This window comes from Astyanax mexicanus, unplaced genomic scaffold (genome assembly GCF_023375975.1).
Source record: "Astyanax mexicanus isolate ESR-SI-001 unplaced genomic scaffold, AstMex3_surface scaffold_56, whole genome shotgun sequence".
Taxonomy (NCBI): domain Eukaryota; kingdom Metazoa; phylum Chordata; class Actinopteri; order Characiformes; family Acestrorhamphidae; genus Astyanax; species Astyanax mexicanus.
Window position 1 is genome coordinate 117501 of NW_026040066.1, and position 10000 is coordinate 127500.

General features: G+C 46.6%; 44 non-coding genes across 44 annotated transcripts in view; all 44 read left to right on the forward strand.

The window, feature by feature from the left end:
• Positions 1-82: 82 nt before the first annotated feature.
• Positions 83-201, forward strand: LOC125797891 (5S ribosomal RNA). Its single transcript, XR_007436710.1, has one exon. It is a non-coding gene; the product is annotated as a 5S ribosomal RNA (ribosomal RNA).
• Positions 202-311: 110 nt separating this feature from the next.
• LOC125798094 (5S ribosomal RNA) lies at positions 312-430 on the forward strand. Its single transcript, XR_007436912.1, has one exon. It is a non-coding gene; the product is annotated as a 5S ribosomal RNA (ribosomal RNA).
• Positions 431-540: 110 nt separating this feature from the next.
• On the forward strand, positions 541-659 carry LOC125798134 (5S ribosomal RNA). The gene has a single exon (XR_007436956.1). It is a non-coding gene; the product is annotated as a 5S ribosomal RNA (ribosomal RNA).
• A 110-nt stretch (positions 660-769) lies between these two features.
• Positions 770-888, forward strand: LOC125797892 (5S ribosomal RNA). The gene has a single exon (XR_007436711.1). It is a non-coding gene; the product is annotated as a 5S ribosomal RNA (ribosomal RNA).
• Positions 889-998: 110 nt separating this feature from the next.
• Positions 999-1117, forward strand: LOC125798252 (5S ribosomal RNA). Its single transcript, XR_007437082.1, has one exon. It is a non-coding gene; the product is annotated as a 5S ribosomal RNA (ribosomal RNA).
• A 110-nt stretch (positions 1118-1227) lies between these two features.
• LOC125798175 (5S ribosomal RNA) lies at positions 1228-1346 on the forward strand. The gene has a single exon (XR_007437005.1). It is a non-coding gene; the product is annotated as a 5S ribosomal RNA (ribosomal RNA).
• Positions 1347-1456: 110 nt separating this feature from the next.
• Positions 1457-1575, forward strand: LOC125797893 (5S ribosomal RNA). Its single transcript, XR_007436712.1, has one exon. It is a non-coding gene; the product is annotated as a 5S ribosomal RNA (ribosomal RNA).
• Positions 1576-1685: 110 nt separating this feature from the next.
• On the forward strand, positions 1686-1804 carry LOC125797895 (5S ribosomal RNA). The gene has a single exon (XR_007436714.1). It is a non-coding gene; the product is annotated as a 5S ribosomal RNA (ribosomal RNA).
• Positions 1805-1914: 110 nt separating this feature from the next.
• LOC125797896 (5S ribosomal RNA) lies at positions 1915-2033 on the forward strand. Its single transcript, XR_007436715.1, has one exon. It is a non-coding gene; the product is annotated as a 5S ribosomal RNA (ribosomal RNA).
• A 110-nt stretch (positions 2034-2143) lies between these two features.
• On the forward strand, positions 2144-2262 carry LOC125797897 (5S ribosomal RNA). The gene has a single exon (XR_007436716.1). It is a non-coding gene; the product is annotated as a 5S ribosomal RNA (ribosomal RNA).
• Positions 2263-2372: 110 nt separating this feature from the next.
• Positions 2373-2491, forward strand: LOC125798149 (5S ribosomal RNA). The gene has a single exon (XR_007436974.1). It is a non-coding gene; the product is annotated as a 5S ribosomal RNA (ribosomal RNA).
• A 110-nt stretch (positions 2492-2601) lies between these two features.
• On the forward strand, positions 2602-2720 carry LOC125797898 (5S ribosomal RNA). The gene has a single exon (XR_007436717.1). It is a non-coding gene; the product is annotated as a 5S ribosomal RNA (ribosomal RNA).
• Positions 2721-2830: 110 nt separating this feature from the next.
• Positions 2831-2949, forward strand: LOC125797899 (5S ribosomal RNA). The gene has a single exon (XR_007436718.1). It is a non-coding gene; the product is annotated as a 5S ribosomal RNA (ribosomal RNA).
• A 110-nt stretch (positions 2950-3059) lies between these two features.
• LOC125798222 (5S ribosomal RNA) lies at positions 3060-3178 on the forward strand. Its single transcript, XR_007437052.1, has one exon. It is a non-coding gene; the product is annotated as a 5S ribosomal RNA (ribosomal RNA).
• A 110-nt stretch (positions 3179-3288) lies between these two features.
• LOC125797900 (5S ribosomal RNA) lies at positions 3289-3407 on the forward strand. The gene has a single exon (XR_007436719.1). It is a non-coding gene; the product is annotated as a 5S ribosomal RNA (ribosomal RNA).
• A 110-nt stretch (positions 3408-3517) lies between these two features.
• Positions 3518-3636, forward strand: LOC125797901 (5S ribosomal RNA). Its single transcript, XR_007436720.1, has one exon. It is a non-coding gene; the product is annotated as a 5S ribosomal RNA (ribosomal RNA).
• Positions 3637-3746: 110 nt separating this feature from the next.
• On the forward strand, positions 3747-3865 carry LOC125797902 (5S ribosomal RNA). Its single transcript, XR_007436721.1, has one exon. It is a non-coding gene; the product is annotated as a 5S ribosomal RNA (ribosomal RNA).
• A 110-nt stretch (positions 3866-3975) lies between these two features.
• LOC125797903 (5S ribosomal RNA) lies at positions 3976-4094 on the forward strand. The gene has a single exon (XR_007436722.1). It is a non-coding gene; the product is annotated as a 5S ribosomal RNA (ribosomal RNA).
• Positions 4095-4204: 110 nt separating this feature from the next.
• Positions 4205-4323, forward strand: LOC125797904 (5S ribosomal RNA). The gene has a single exon (XR_007436723.1). It is a non-coding gene; the product is annotated as a 5S ribosomal RNA (ribosomal RNA).
• Positions 4324-4433: 110 nt separating this feature from the next.
• LOC125797906 (5S ribosomal RNA) lies at positions 4434-4552 on the forward strand. The gene has a single exon (XR_007436725.1). It is a non-coding gene; the product is annotated as a 5S ribosomal RNA (ribosomal RNA).
• Positions 4553-4662: 110 nt separating this feature from the next.
• LOC125798223 (5S ribosomal RNA) lies at positions 4663-4781 on the forward strand. Its single transcript, XR_007437053.1, has one exon. It is a non-coding gene; the product is annotated as a 5S ribosomal RNA (ribosomal RNA).
• Positions 4782-4891: 110 nt separating this feature from the next.
• LOC125797907 (5S ribosomal RNA) lies at positions 4892-5010 on the forward strand. The gene has a single exon (XR_007436726.1). It is a non-coding gene; the product is annotated as a 5S ribosomal RNA (ribosomal RNA).
• A 110-nt stretch (positions 5011-5120) lies between these two features.
• LOC125798203 (5S ribosomal RNA) lies at positions 5121-5239 on the forward strand. Its single transcript, XR_007437033.1, has one exon. It is a non-coding gene; the product is annotated as a 5S ribosomal RNA (ribosomal RNA).
• A 110-nt stretch (positions 5240-5349) lies between these two features.
• Positions 5350-5468, forward strand: LOC125797908 (5S ribosomal RNA). Its single transcript, XR_007436727.1, has one exon. It is a non-coding gene; the product is annotated as a 5S ribosomal RNA (ribosomal RNA).
• Positions 5469-5578: 110 nt separating this feature from the next.
• On the forward strand, positions 5579-5697 carry LOC125797909 (5S ribosomal RNA). The gene has a single exon (XR_007436728.1). It is a non-coding gene; the product is annotated as a 5S ribosomal RNA (ribosomal RNA).
• Positions 5698-5807: 110 nt separating this feature from the next.
• On the forward strand, positions 5808-5926 carry LOC125797910 (5S ribosomal RNA). Its single transcript, XR_007436729.1, has one exon. It is a non-coding gene; the product is annotated as a 5S ribosomal RNA (ribosomal RNA).
• A 110-nt stretch (positions 5927-6036) lies between these two features.
• LOC125797911 (5S ribosomal RNA) lies at positions 6037-6155 on the forward strand. The gene has a single exon (XR_007436730.1). It is a non-coding gene; the product is annotated as a 5S ribosomal RNA (ribosomal RNA).
• A 110-nt stretch (positions 6156-6265) lies between these two features.
• On the forward strand, positions 6266-6384 carry LOC125797912 (5S ribosomal RNA). Its single transcript, XR_007436731.1, has one exon. It is a non-coding gene; the product is annotated as a 5S ribosomal RNA (ribosomal RNA).
• A 110-nt stretch (positions 6385-6494) lies between these two features.
• On the forward strand, positions 6495-6613 carry LOC125797913 (5S ribosomal RNA). The gene has a single exon (XR_007436732.1). It is a non-coding gene; the product is annotated as a 5S ribosomal RNA (ribosomal RNA).
• Positions 6614-6723: 110 nt separating this feature from the next.
• On the forward strand, positions 6724-6842 carry LOC125797914 (5S ribosomal RNA). Its single transcript, XR_007436733.1, has one exon. It is a non-coding gene; the product is annotated as a 5S ribosomal RNA (ribosomal RNA).
• A 110-nt stretch (positions 6843-6952) lies between these two features.
• Positions 6953-7071, forward strand: LOC125797915 (5S ribosomal RNA). Its single transcript, XR_007436734.1, has one exon. It is a non-coding gene; the product is annotated as a 5S ribosomal RNA (ribosomal RNA).
• Positions 7072-7181: 110 nt separating this feature from the next.
• Positions 7182-7300, forward strand: LOC125797917 (5S ribosomal RNA). Its single transcript, XR_007436736.1, has one exon. It is a non-coding gene; the product is annotated as a 5S ribosomal RNA (ribosomal RNA).
• A 110-nt stretch (positions 7301-7410) lies between these two features.
• LOC125797918 (5S ribosomal RNA) lies at positions 7411-7529 on the forward strand. Its single transcript, XR_007436737.1, has one exon. It is a non-coding gene; the product is annotated as a 5S ribosomal RNA (ribosomal RNA).
• A 110-nt stretch (positions 7530-7639) lies between these two features.
• LOC125798127 (5S ribosomal RNA) lies at positions 7640-7758 on the forward strand. Its single transcript, XR_007436948.1, has one exon. It is a non-coding gene; the product is annotated as a 5S ribosomal RNA (ribosomal RNA).
• A 110-nt stretch (positions 7759-7868) lies between these two features.
• Positions 7869-7987, forward strand: LOC125797919 (5S ribosomal RNA). The gene has a single exon (XR_007436738.1). It is a non-coding gene; the product is annotated as a 5S ribosomal RNA (ribosomal RNA).
• A 110-nt stretch (positions 7988-8097) lies between these two features.
• On the forward strand, positions 8098-8216 carry LOC125797920 (5S ribosomal RNA). The gene has a single exon (XR_007436739.1). It is a non-coding gene; the product is annotated as a 5S ribosomal RNA (ribosomal RNA).
• A 110-nt stretch (positions 8217-8326) lies between these two features.
• Positions 8327-8445, forward strand: LOC125797921 (5S ribosomal RNA). The gene has a single exon (XR_007436740.1). It is a non-coding gene; the product is annotated as a 5S ribosomal RNA (ribosomal RNA).
• Positions 8446-8555: 110 nt separating this feature from the next.
• On the forward strand, positions 8556-8674 carry LOC125798189 (5S ribosomal RNA). The gene has a single exon (XR_007437019.1). It is a non-coding gene; the product is annotated as a 5S ribosomal RNA (ribosomal RNA).
• A 110-nt stretch (positions 8675-8784) lies between these two features.
• Positions 8785-8903, forward strand: LOC125797922 (5S ribosomal RNA). The gene has a single exon (XR_007436741.1). It is a non-coding gene; the product is annotated as a 5S ribosomal RNA (ribosomal RNA).
• Positions 8904-9013: 110 nt separating this feature from the next.
• Positions 9014-9132, forward strand: LOC125798231 (5S ribosomal RNA). The gene has a single exon (XR_007437061.1). It is a non-coding gene; the product is annotated as a 5S ribosomal RNA (ribosomal RNA).
• A 110-nt stretch (positions 9133-9242) lies between these two features.
• Positions 9243-9361, forward strand: LOC125797923 (5S ribosomal RNA). Its single transcript, XR_007436742.1, has one exon. It is a non-coding gene; the product is annotated as a 5S ribosomal RNA (ribosomal RNA).
• A 110-nt stretch (positions 9362-9471) lies between these two features.
• On the forward strand, positions 9472-9590 carry LOC125797924 (5S ribosomal RNA). The gene has a single exon (XR_007436743.1). It is a non-coding gene; the product is annotated as a 5S ribosomal RNA (ribosomal RNA).
• A 110-nt stretch (positions 9591-9700) lies between these two features.
• Positions 9701-9819, forward strand: LOC125798120 (5S ribosomal RNA). The gene has a single exon (XR_007436939.1). It is a non-coding gene; the product is annotated as a 5S ribosomal RNA (ribosomal RNA).
• A 110-nt stretch (positions 9820-9929) lies between these two features.
• LOC125797925 (5S ribosomal RNA) overlaps positions 9930-10000 on the forward strand; it is a 119-nt gene continuing 48 nt past the window's right edge. Inside the window, exon 1 of the ribosomal RNA XR_007436744.1 lies at positions 9930-10000. This exon is cut by the window's right edge and continues 48 nt beyond it. This is a non-coding gene — a ribosomal RNA (5S ribosomal RNA).

Below are 10000 nucleotides of genomic sequence, written 5' to 3' on the forward strand. Positions count from 1 at the left end.
CTTGTTATACATTACTAGTTTGTTATCTGAAACCCAACATAGATGAAGTTGCATAAGTAGTCTTGATGAGAGCTCTTCAATGGCTTACGGTCACACTACCCTGAGAACGCCCGATCTCGTCTGATCTCGGAAGCTAAGCAGGGTTTGGCCTGGTTAGTACTTGGATGGGAGACCACCTGGGAATACCAGGTGCTGTAAGCTTTTCCCCTCTTGCTTCCATTACCATGGTCTTGTTATACATTACTAGTTTGTTATCTGAAACCCAACATAGATGAAGTTGCATGAGTAGTCTTGATGAGAGCTCTGCAATGGCTTACGGTCACACTACCCTGAGAACGCCCGATCTCGTCTGATCTCGGAAGCTAAGCAGGGTTTGGCCTGGTTAGTACTTGGATGGGAGACCACCTGGGAATACCGGGTGCTGTAAGCTTTTCCCCTCTTGCTTCCATTACCATGGTCTTGTTATACATTACTAGTTTGTTATCTGAAACCCAACATAGATGAAGTTGCATAAGTAGTCTTGATGAGAGCTCTGCAATGGCTTACGGTCACACTACCCTGAGAACGCCCGATCTCGTCTGATCTCGGAAGCTAAGCAGGGTTTGGCCTGGTTTGTACTTGGATGGGAGACCACCTGGGAATACCAGGTGCTGTAAGCTTTTCCCCTCTTGCTTCCATTACCATGGTCTTGTTATACATTACTAGTTTGTTATCTGAAATCCAACATAGATGAAGTTGCATAAGTAGTCTTGATGAGAGCTCTGCAATGGCTTACGGTCACACTACCCTGAGAACGCCCGATCTCGTCTGATCTCGGAAGCTAAGCAGGGTTTGGCCTGGTTAGTACTTGGATGGGAGACCACCTGGGAATACCAGGTGCTGTAAGCTGTTCCCCTCTTGCTTCCATTACCATGGTCTTGTTATTCATTACTAGTTTATTATCTGAAACCCAACATAGATGAAGTTGCATAAGTAGTCTTGATGAGAGCTCTGCGATGGGTTACGGTCCCACTACCCTGAGAACGCCCGATCTCGTCTGATCTCGGAAGCTAAGCAGGGTTTGGCCTGGTTAGTACTTGGATGGGAGACCACCTGGGAATACCAGGTGCTGTAAGCTTTTCCCCTCTTGCTTCCATTACCATGGTCTTGTTATACATTACTAGTTTGTTATCTGAAACCCAACATAGATGAAGTTGCATAAGTAGTCTTGATGAGAGCTCTGCAATGGCTTACGGTCACACTACCCTGAGAACGCCCGATCTCGTCTGATCTCGGAAGCTAAGCAGGGTTTGGCCTGGTTAGTACTCGTATGGGAGACCACCTGGGAATACCAGGTGCTGTAAGCTTTTCCCCTCTTGCTTCCATTACCATGGTCTTGTTATACATTACTAGTTTGTTATCTGAAACCCAACATAGATGAAGTTTCATAAGTAGTCTTGATGAGAGCTCTGCAATGGCTTACGGTCACACTACCCTGAGAACGCCCGATCTCGTCTGATCTCGGAAGCTAAGCAGGGTTTGGCCTGGTTAGTACTTGGATGGGAGACCACCTGGGAATACCAGGTGCTGTAAGCTTTTCCCCTCTTGCTTCCATTACCATGGTCTTGTTATACATTACTAGTTTGTTATCTGAAACCCAACATAGATGAAGTTGCATAAGTAGTCTTGATGAGAGCTCTGCAATGGCTTACGGTCACACTACCCTGAGAACGCCCGATCTCGTCTGATCTCGGAAGCTAAGCAGGGTTTGGCCTGGTTAGTACTTGGATGGGAGACCACCTGGGAATACCAGGTGCTGTAAGCTTTTCCCCTCTTGCTTCCATTACCATGGTCTTGTTATACATTACTAGTTTGTTATCTGAAACCCAACATAGATGAAGTTGCATAAGTAGTCTTGATGAGAGCTCTGCAATGGCTTACGGTCACACTACCCTGAGAACGCCCGATCTCGTCTGATCTCGGAAGCTAAGCAGGGTTTGGCCTGGTTAGTACTTGGATGGGAGACCACCTGGGAATACCAGGTGCTGTAAGCTTTTCCCCTCTTGCTTCCATTACCATGGTCTTGTTATACATTACTAGTTTGTTATCTGAAACCCAACATAGATGAAGTTGCATAAGTAGTCTTGATGAGAGCTCTGCAATGGCTTACGGTCACACTACCCTGAGAACGCCCGATCTCGTCTGATCTCGGAAGCTAAGCAGGGTTTGGCCTGGTTAGTACTTGGATGGGAGACCACCTGGGAATACCAGGTGCTGTAAGCTTTTCCCCTCTTGCTTCCATTACCATGGTCTTGTTATACATTACTAGTTTGTTATCTGAAACCCAACATAGATGAAGTTGCATAAGTAGTCTTGATGAGAGCTCTGCAATGGCTTACGGTCACACTACCCTGAGAACGCCCGATCTCGTCTGATCTCGGAAGCTAAGCAGGGTTTGGCCTGGTTAGTACTTGGATGGGAGACCACCTGGGAATACCAGGGGCTGTAAGCTTTTCCCCTCTTGCTTCCATTACCATGGTCTTGTTATACATTACTAGTTTGTTATCTGAAACCCAACATAGATGAAGTTGCATAAGTAGTCTTGATGAGAGCTCTGCAATGGCTTACGGTCACACTACCCTGAGAACGCCCGATCTCGTCTGATCTCGGAAGCTAAGCAGGGTTTGGCCTGGTTAGTACTTGGATGGGAGACCACCTGGGAATACCAGGTGCTGTAAGCTTTTCCCCTCTTGCTTCCATTACCATGGTCTTGTTATACATTACTAGTTTGTTATCTGAAACCCAACATAGATGAAGTTGCATAAGTAGTCTTGATGAGAGCTCTGCAATTGCTTACGGTCACACTACCCTGAGAACGCCCGATCTCGTCTGATCTCGGAAGCTAAGCAGGGTTTGGCCTGGTTAGTACTTGGATGGGAGACCACCTGGGAATACCAGGTGCTGTAAGCTTTTCCCCTCTTGCTTCCATTACCATGGTCTTGTTATACATTACTAGTTTGTTATCTGAAACCCAACATAGATGAAGTTGCATAAGTAGTCTTGATGAGAGCTCTGCAATGGCTTACGGTCACACTACCCTGAGAACGCCCGATCTCGTCTGATCTCGGAAGCTAAGCAGGGTTTGGCCTGGTTAGTACTTGGATGGGAGACCACCTGGGAATACCAGGTGCTTTAAGCTTTTCCCCTCTTGCTTCCATTACCATGGTCTTGTTATACATTACTAGTTTGTTATCTGAAACCCAACATAGATGAAGTTGCATAAGTAGTCTTGATGAGAGCTCTGCAATGGCTTACGGTCACACTACCCTGAGAACGCCCGATCTCGTCTGATCTCGGAAGCTAAGCAGGGTTTGGCCTGGTTAGTACTTGGATGGGAGACCACCTGGGAATACCAGGTGCTGTAAGCTTTTCCCCTCTTGCTTCCATTACCATGGTCTTGTTATACATTACTAGTTTGTTATCTGAAACCCAACATAGATGAAGTTGCATAAGTAGTCTTGATGAGAGCTCTGCAATGGCTTACGGTCACACTACCCTGAGAACGCCCGATCTCGTCTGATCTCGGAAGCTAAGCAGGGTTTGGCCTGGTTAGTACTTGGATGGGAGACCACCTGGGAATACCAGGTGCTGTAAGCTTTTCCCCTCTTGCTTCCATTACCATGGTCTTGTTATACATTACTAGTTTGTTATCTGAAACCCAACATAGATGAAGTTGCATAAGTAGTCTTGATGAGAGCTCTGCAATGGCTTACGGTCACACTACCCTGAGAACGCCCGATCTCGTCTGATCTCGGAAGCTAAGCAGGGTTTGGCCTGGTTAGTACTTGGATGGGAGACCACCTGGGAATACCAGGTGCTGTAAGCTTTTCCCCTCTTGCTTCCATTACCATGGTCTTGTTATACATTACTAGTTTGTTATCTGAAACCCAACATAGATGAAGTTGCATAAGTAGTCTTGATGAGAGCTCTGCAATGGCTTACGGTCACACTACCCTGAGAACGCCCGATCTCGTCTGATCTCGGAAGCTAAGCAGGGTTTGGCCTGGTTAGTACTTGGATGGGAGACCACCTGGGAATACCAGGTGCTGTAAGCTTTTCCCCTCTTGCTTCCATTACCATGGTCTTGTTATACATTACTAGTTTGTTATCTGAAACCCAACATAGATGAAGTTGCATAAGTAGTCTTGATGAGAGCTCTGCAATGGCTTACGGTCACACTACCCTGAGAACGCCCGATCTCGTCTGATCTCGGAAGCTAAGCAGGGTTTGGCCTGGTTAGTACTTGGATGGGAGACCACCTGGGAATACCAGGTGCTGTAAGCTTTTCCCCTCTTGCTTCCATTACCATGGTCTTGTTATACATTACTAGTTTGTTATCTGAAACCCAACATAGATGAAGTTGCATAAGTAGTCTTGATGAGAGCTCTGCAATTGCTTACGGTCACACTACCCTGAGAACGCCCGATCTCGTCTGATCTCGGAAGCTAAGCAGGGTTTGGCCTGGTTAGTACTTGGATGGGAGACCACCTGGGAATACCAGGTGCTGTAAGCTTTTCCCCTCTTGCTTCCATTACCATGGTCTTGTTATACATTACTAGTTTGTTATCTGAAACCCAACATAGATGAAGTTGCATAAGTAGTCTTGATGAGAGCTCTGCAATGGCTTACGGTCACACTACCCTGAGAACGCCCGATCTCGTCTGATCTCGGAAGCTAAGCAGGGTTTGGCCTGGTTAGTACTTGGATGGGAGACCACCTGGGAATACCAGGTGCTTTAAGCTTTTCCCCTCTTGCTTCCATTACCATGGTCTTGTTATACATTACTAGTTTGTTATCTGAAACCCAACATAGATGAAGTTGCATAAGTAGTCTTGATGAGAGCTCTGCAATGGCTTACGGTCACACTACCCTGAGAACGCCCGATCTCGTCTGATCTCGGAAGCTAAGCAGGGTTTGGCCTGGTTAGTACTTGGATGGGAGACCACCTGGGAATACCAGGTGCTGTAAGCTTTTCCCCTCTTGCTTCCATTACCATGGTCTTGTTATACATTACTAGTTTGTTATCTGAAACCCAACATAGATGAAGTTGCATAAGTAGTCTTGATGATTGCTCTGCAATGGCTTACGGTCACACTACCCTGAGAACGCCCGATCTCGTCTGATCTCGGAAGCTAAGCAGGGTTTGGCCTGGTTAGTGCTTGGATGGGAGACCACCTGGGAATACCAGGTGCTGTAAGCTTTTCCTCTCTTGCTTCCATTACAATGGTCTTGTTATACATTACTAGTTTGTTATCTGAAACCCAACATAGATGAAGTTGCATAAGTAGTCTTGATGAGAGCTCTGCAATGGCTTACGGTCACACTACCCTGAGAACGCCCGATCTCGTCTGATCTCGGAAGCTAAGCAGGGTTTGGCCTGGTTAGTACTTGGATGGGAGACCACCTGGGAATACCAGGTGCTGTAAGCTTTTCCCCTCTTGCTTCCATTACCATGGTCTTGTTATACATTACTAGTTTGTTATCTGAAACCCAACATAGATGAAGTTGCATAAGTAGTCTTGATGAGAGCTCTGCAATGGCTTACGGTCACACTACCCTGAGAACGCCCGATCTCGTCTGATCTCGGAAGCTAAGCAGGGTTTGGCCTGGTTAGTACTTGGATGGGAGACCACCTGGGAATACCAGGTGCTGTAAGCTTTTCCCCTCTTGCTTCCATTACCATGGTCTTGTTATACATTACTAGTTTGTTATCTGAAACCCAACATAGATGAAGTTGCATAAGTAGTCTTGATGAGAGCTCTGCAATGGCTTACGGTCACACTACCCTGAGAACGCCCGATCTCGTCTGATCTCGGAAGCTAAGCAGGGTTTGGCCTGGTTAGTACTTGGATGGGAGACCACCTGGGAATACCAGGTGCTGTAAGCTTTTCCCCTCTTGCTTCCATTACCATGGTCTTGTTATACATTACTAGTTTGTTATCTGAAACCCAACATAGATGAAGTTGCATAAGTAGTCTTGATGAGAGCTCTGCAATGGCTTACGGTCACACTACCCTGAGAACGCCCGATCTCGTCTGATCTCGGAAGCTAAGCAGGGTTTGGCCTGGTTAGTACTTGGATGGGAGACCACCTGGGAATACCAGGTGCTGTAAGCTTTTCCCCTCTTGCTTCCATTACCATGGTCTTGTTATACATTACTAGTTTGTTATCTGAAACCCAACATAGATGAAGTTGCATAAGTAGTCTTGATGAGAGCTCTGCAATTGCTTACGGTCACACTACCCTGAGAACGCCCGATCTCGTCTGATCTCGGAAGCTAAGCAGGGTTTGGCCTGGTTAGTACTTGGATGGGAGACCACCTGGGAATACCAGGTGCTGTAAGCTTTTCCCCTCTTGCTTCCATTACCATGGTCTTGTTATACATTACTAGTTTGTTATCTGAAACCCAACATAGATGAAGTTGCATAAGTAGTCTTGATGAGAGCTCTGCAATGGCTTACGGTCACACTACCCTGAGAACGCCCGATCTCGTCTGATCTCGGAAGCTAAGCAGGGTTTGGCCTGGTTAGTACTTGGATGGGAGACCACCTGGGAATACCAGGTGCTGTAAGCTTTTCCCCTCTTGCTTCCATTACCATGGTCTTGTTATACATTACTAGTTTGTTATCTGAAACCCAACATAGATGAAGTTGCATAAGTAGTCTTGATGAGAGCTCTGCAATGGCTTACGGTCACACTACCCTGAGAACGCCCGATCTCGTCTGATCTCGGAAGCTAAGCAGGGTTTGGCCTGGTTAGTACTTGGATGGGAGACCACCTGGGAATACCAGGTGCTGTAAGCTTTTCCCCTCTTGCTTCCATTACCATGGTCTTGTTATACATTACTAGTTTGTTATCTGAAACCCAACATAGATGAAGTTGCATAAGTAGTCTTGATGAGAGCTCTGCAATGGCTTACGGTCACACTACCCTGAGAACGCCCGATCTCGTCTGATCTCGGAAGCTAAGCAGGGTTTGGCCTGGTTAGTACTTGGATGGGAGACCACCTGGGAATACCAGGTGCTGTAAGCTTTTCCCCTCTTGCTTCCATTACCATGGTCTTGTTATACATTACTAGTTTGTTATCTGAAACCCAACATAGATGAAGTTGCATAAGTAGTCTTGATGAGAGCTCTGCAATGGCTTACGGTCACACTACCCTGAGAACGCCCGATCTCGTCTGATCTCGGAAGCTAAGCAGGGTTTGGCCTGGTTAGTACTTGGATGGGAGACCACCTGGGAATACCAGGTGCTGTAAGCTTTTCCTCTCTTGCTTCCATTACCATGGTCTTGTTATACATTACTAGTTTGTTATCTGAAACCCAACATAGATGAAGTTGCATAAGTAGTCTTGATGAGAGCTCTGCAATGGCTTACGGTCACACTACCCTGAGAACGCCCGATCTCGTCTGATCTCGGAAGCTAAGCAGGGTTTGGCCTGGTTAGTACTTGGATGGGAGACCACCTGGGAATACCAGGTGCTGTAAGCTTTTCCCCTCTTGCTTCCATTACCATGGTCTTGTTATACATTACTAGTTTGTTATCTGAAACCCAACATAGATGAAGTTGCATAAGTAGTCTTGATGAGAGCTCTGCAATGGCTTACGGTAACACTACCCTGAGAACGCCCGATCTCGTCTGATCTCGGAAGCTAAGCAGGGTTTGGCCTGGTTAGTACTTGGATGGGAGACCACCTGGGAATACCAGGTGCTGTAAGCTTTTCCCCTCTTGCTTCCATTACCATGGTCTTGTTATACATTACTAGTTTGTTATCTGAAACCCAACATAGATGAAGTTGCATAAGTAGTCTTGATGAGAGCTCTGCAATGGCTTACGGTCACACTACCCTGAGAACGCCCGATCTCGTCTGATCTCGGAAGCTAAGCAGGGTTTGGCCTGGTTAGTACTTGGATGGGAGACCACCTGGGAATACCAGGTGCTGTAAGCTTTTCCCCTCTTGCTTCCATTACCATGGTCTTGTTATACATTACTAGTTTGTTATCTGAAACCCAACATAGATGAAGTTGCATAAGTAGTCTTGATGAGAGCTCTGCAATGGCTTACGGTCACACTACCCTGAGAACGCCCGATCTCGTCTGATCTCGGAAGCTAAGCAGGGTTTGGCCTGGTTAGTACTTGGATGGGAGACCACCTGGGAATACCAGGTGCTGTAAGCTTTTCCCCTCTTGCTTCCATTACCATGGTCTTGTTATACATTACTAGTTTGTTATCTGAAACCCAACATAGATGAAGTTGCATAAGTAGTCTTGATGAGAGCTCTGCAATGGCTTACGGTCACACTACCCTGAGAACGCCCGATCTCGTCTGATCTCGGAAGCTAAGCAGGGTTTGGCCTGGTTAGTACTTGGATGGGAGACCACCTGGGAATACCAGGTGCTGTAAGCTTTTCCCCTGTTGCTTCCATTACCATGGTCTTGTTATACATTACTAGTTTGTTATCTGAAACCCAACATAGATGAAGTTGCATAAGTAGTCTTGATGAGAGCTCTGCAATGGCTTACGGTCACACTACCCTGAGAACGCCCGATCTCGTCTGATCTCAGAAGCTAAGCAGGGTTTGGCCTGGTTAGTACTTGGATGGGAGACCACCTGGGAATACCAGGTGCTGTAAGCTTTTCCCCTCTTGCTTCCATTACCATGGTCTTGTTATACATTACTAGTTTGTTATCTGAAACCCAACATAGATGAAGTTGCATAAGTAGTCTTGATGAGAGCTCTACAATGGCTTACGGTCACACTACCCTGAGAACGCCCGATCTCGTCTGATCTCGGAAGCTAAGCAGGGTTTGGCCTGGTTAGTACTTGGATGGGAGACCACCTGGGAATACCAGGTGCTGTAAGCTTTTCCCCTCTTGCTTCCATTACCATGGTCTTGTTATACATTACTAGTTTGTTATCTGAAACCCAACATAGATGAAGTTGCATAAGTAGTCTTGATGAGAGCTCTGCAATGGCTTACGGTCACACTACCCTGAGAACGCCCGATCTCGTCTGATCTCGGAAGCTAAGCAGGGTTTGGCCTGGTTAGTACTTGGATGGGAGACCACCTGGGAATACAAGGTGCTGTAAGCTTTTCCCCTCTTGCTTCCATTACCATGGTCTTGTTATACATTACTAGTTTGTTATCTGAAACCCAACATAGATGAAGTTGCATAAGTAGTCTTGATGAGAGCTCTGCAATGGCTTACGGTCACACTACCCTGAGAACGCCCGATCTCGTCTGATCTCGGAAGCTAAGCAGGGTTTGGCCTGGTTAGTACTTGGATGGGAGACCACCTGGGAATACCAGGTGCTGTAAGCTTTTCCCCTCTTGCTTCCATTACCATGGTCTTGTTATACATTACTAGTTTGTTATCTGAAACCCAACATAGATGAAGTTGCATAAGTAGTCTTGATGAGAGCTCTGCAATGGCTTACGGTCACACTACCCTGAGAACGCCCGATCTCGTCTGATCTCGGAAGCTAAGCAGGGTTTGGCCTGGTTAGTACTTGGATGGGAGACCACCTGGGAATACCAGGTGCTGTAAGCTTTTCCCCTCTTGCTTCCATTACCATGGTCTTGTTATACATTACTAGTTTGTTATCTGAAACCCAACATAGATGAAGTTGCATAAGTAGTCTTGATGAGAGCTCTGCAATGGCTTACGGTCACACTACCCTGAGAATGCCCGATCTCGTCTGATCTCGGAAGCTAAGCAGGGTTTGGCCTGGTTAGTACTTGGATGGGAGACCACCTGGGAATACCAGGTGCTGTAAGCTTTTCCCCTCTTGCTTCCATTACCATGGTCTTGTTATACATTACTAGTTTGTTATCTGAAACCCAACATAGATGAAGTTGCATAAGTAGTCTTGATGAGAGCTCTGCAATGGCTTACGGTCACACTACCCTGAGAACGCCCGATCTCGTCTGATCTCGGAAGCTAAGCAGGGTTTGGCCTGG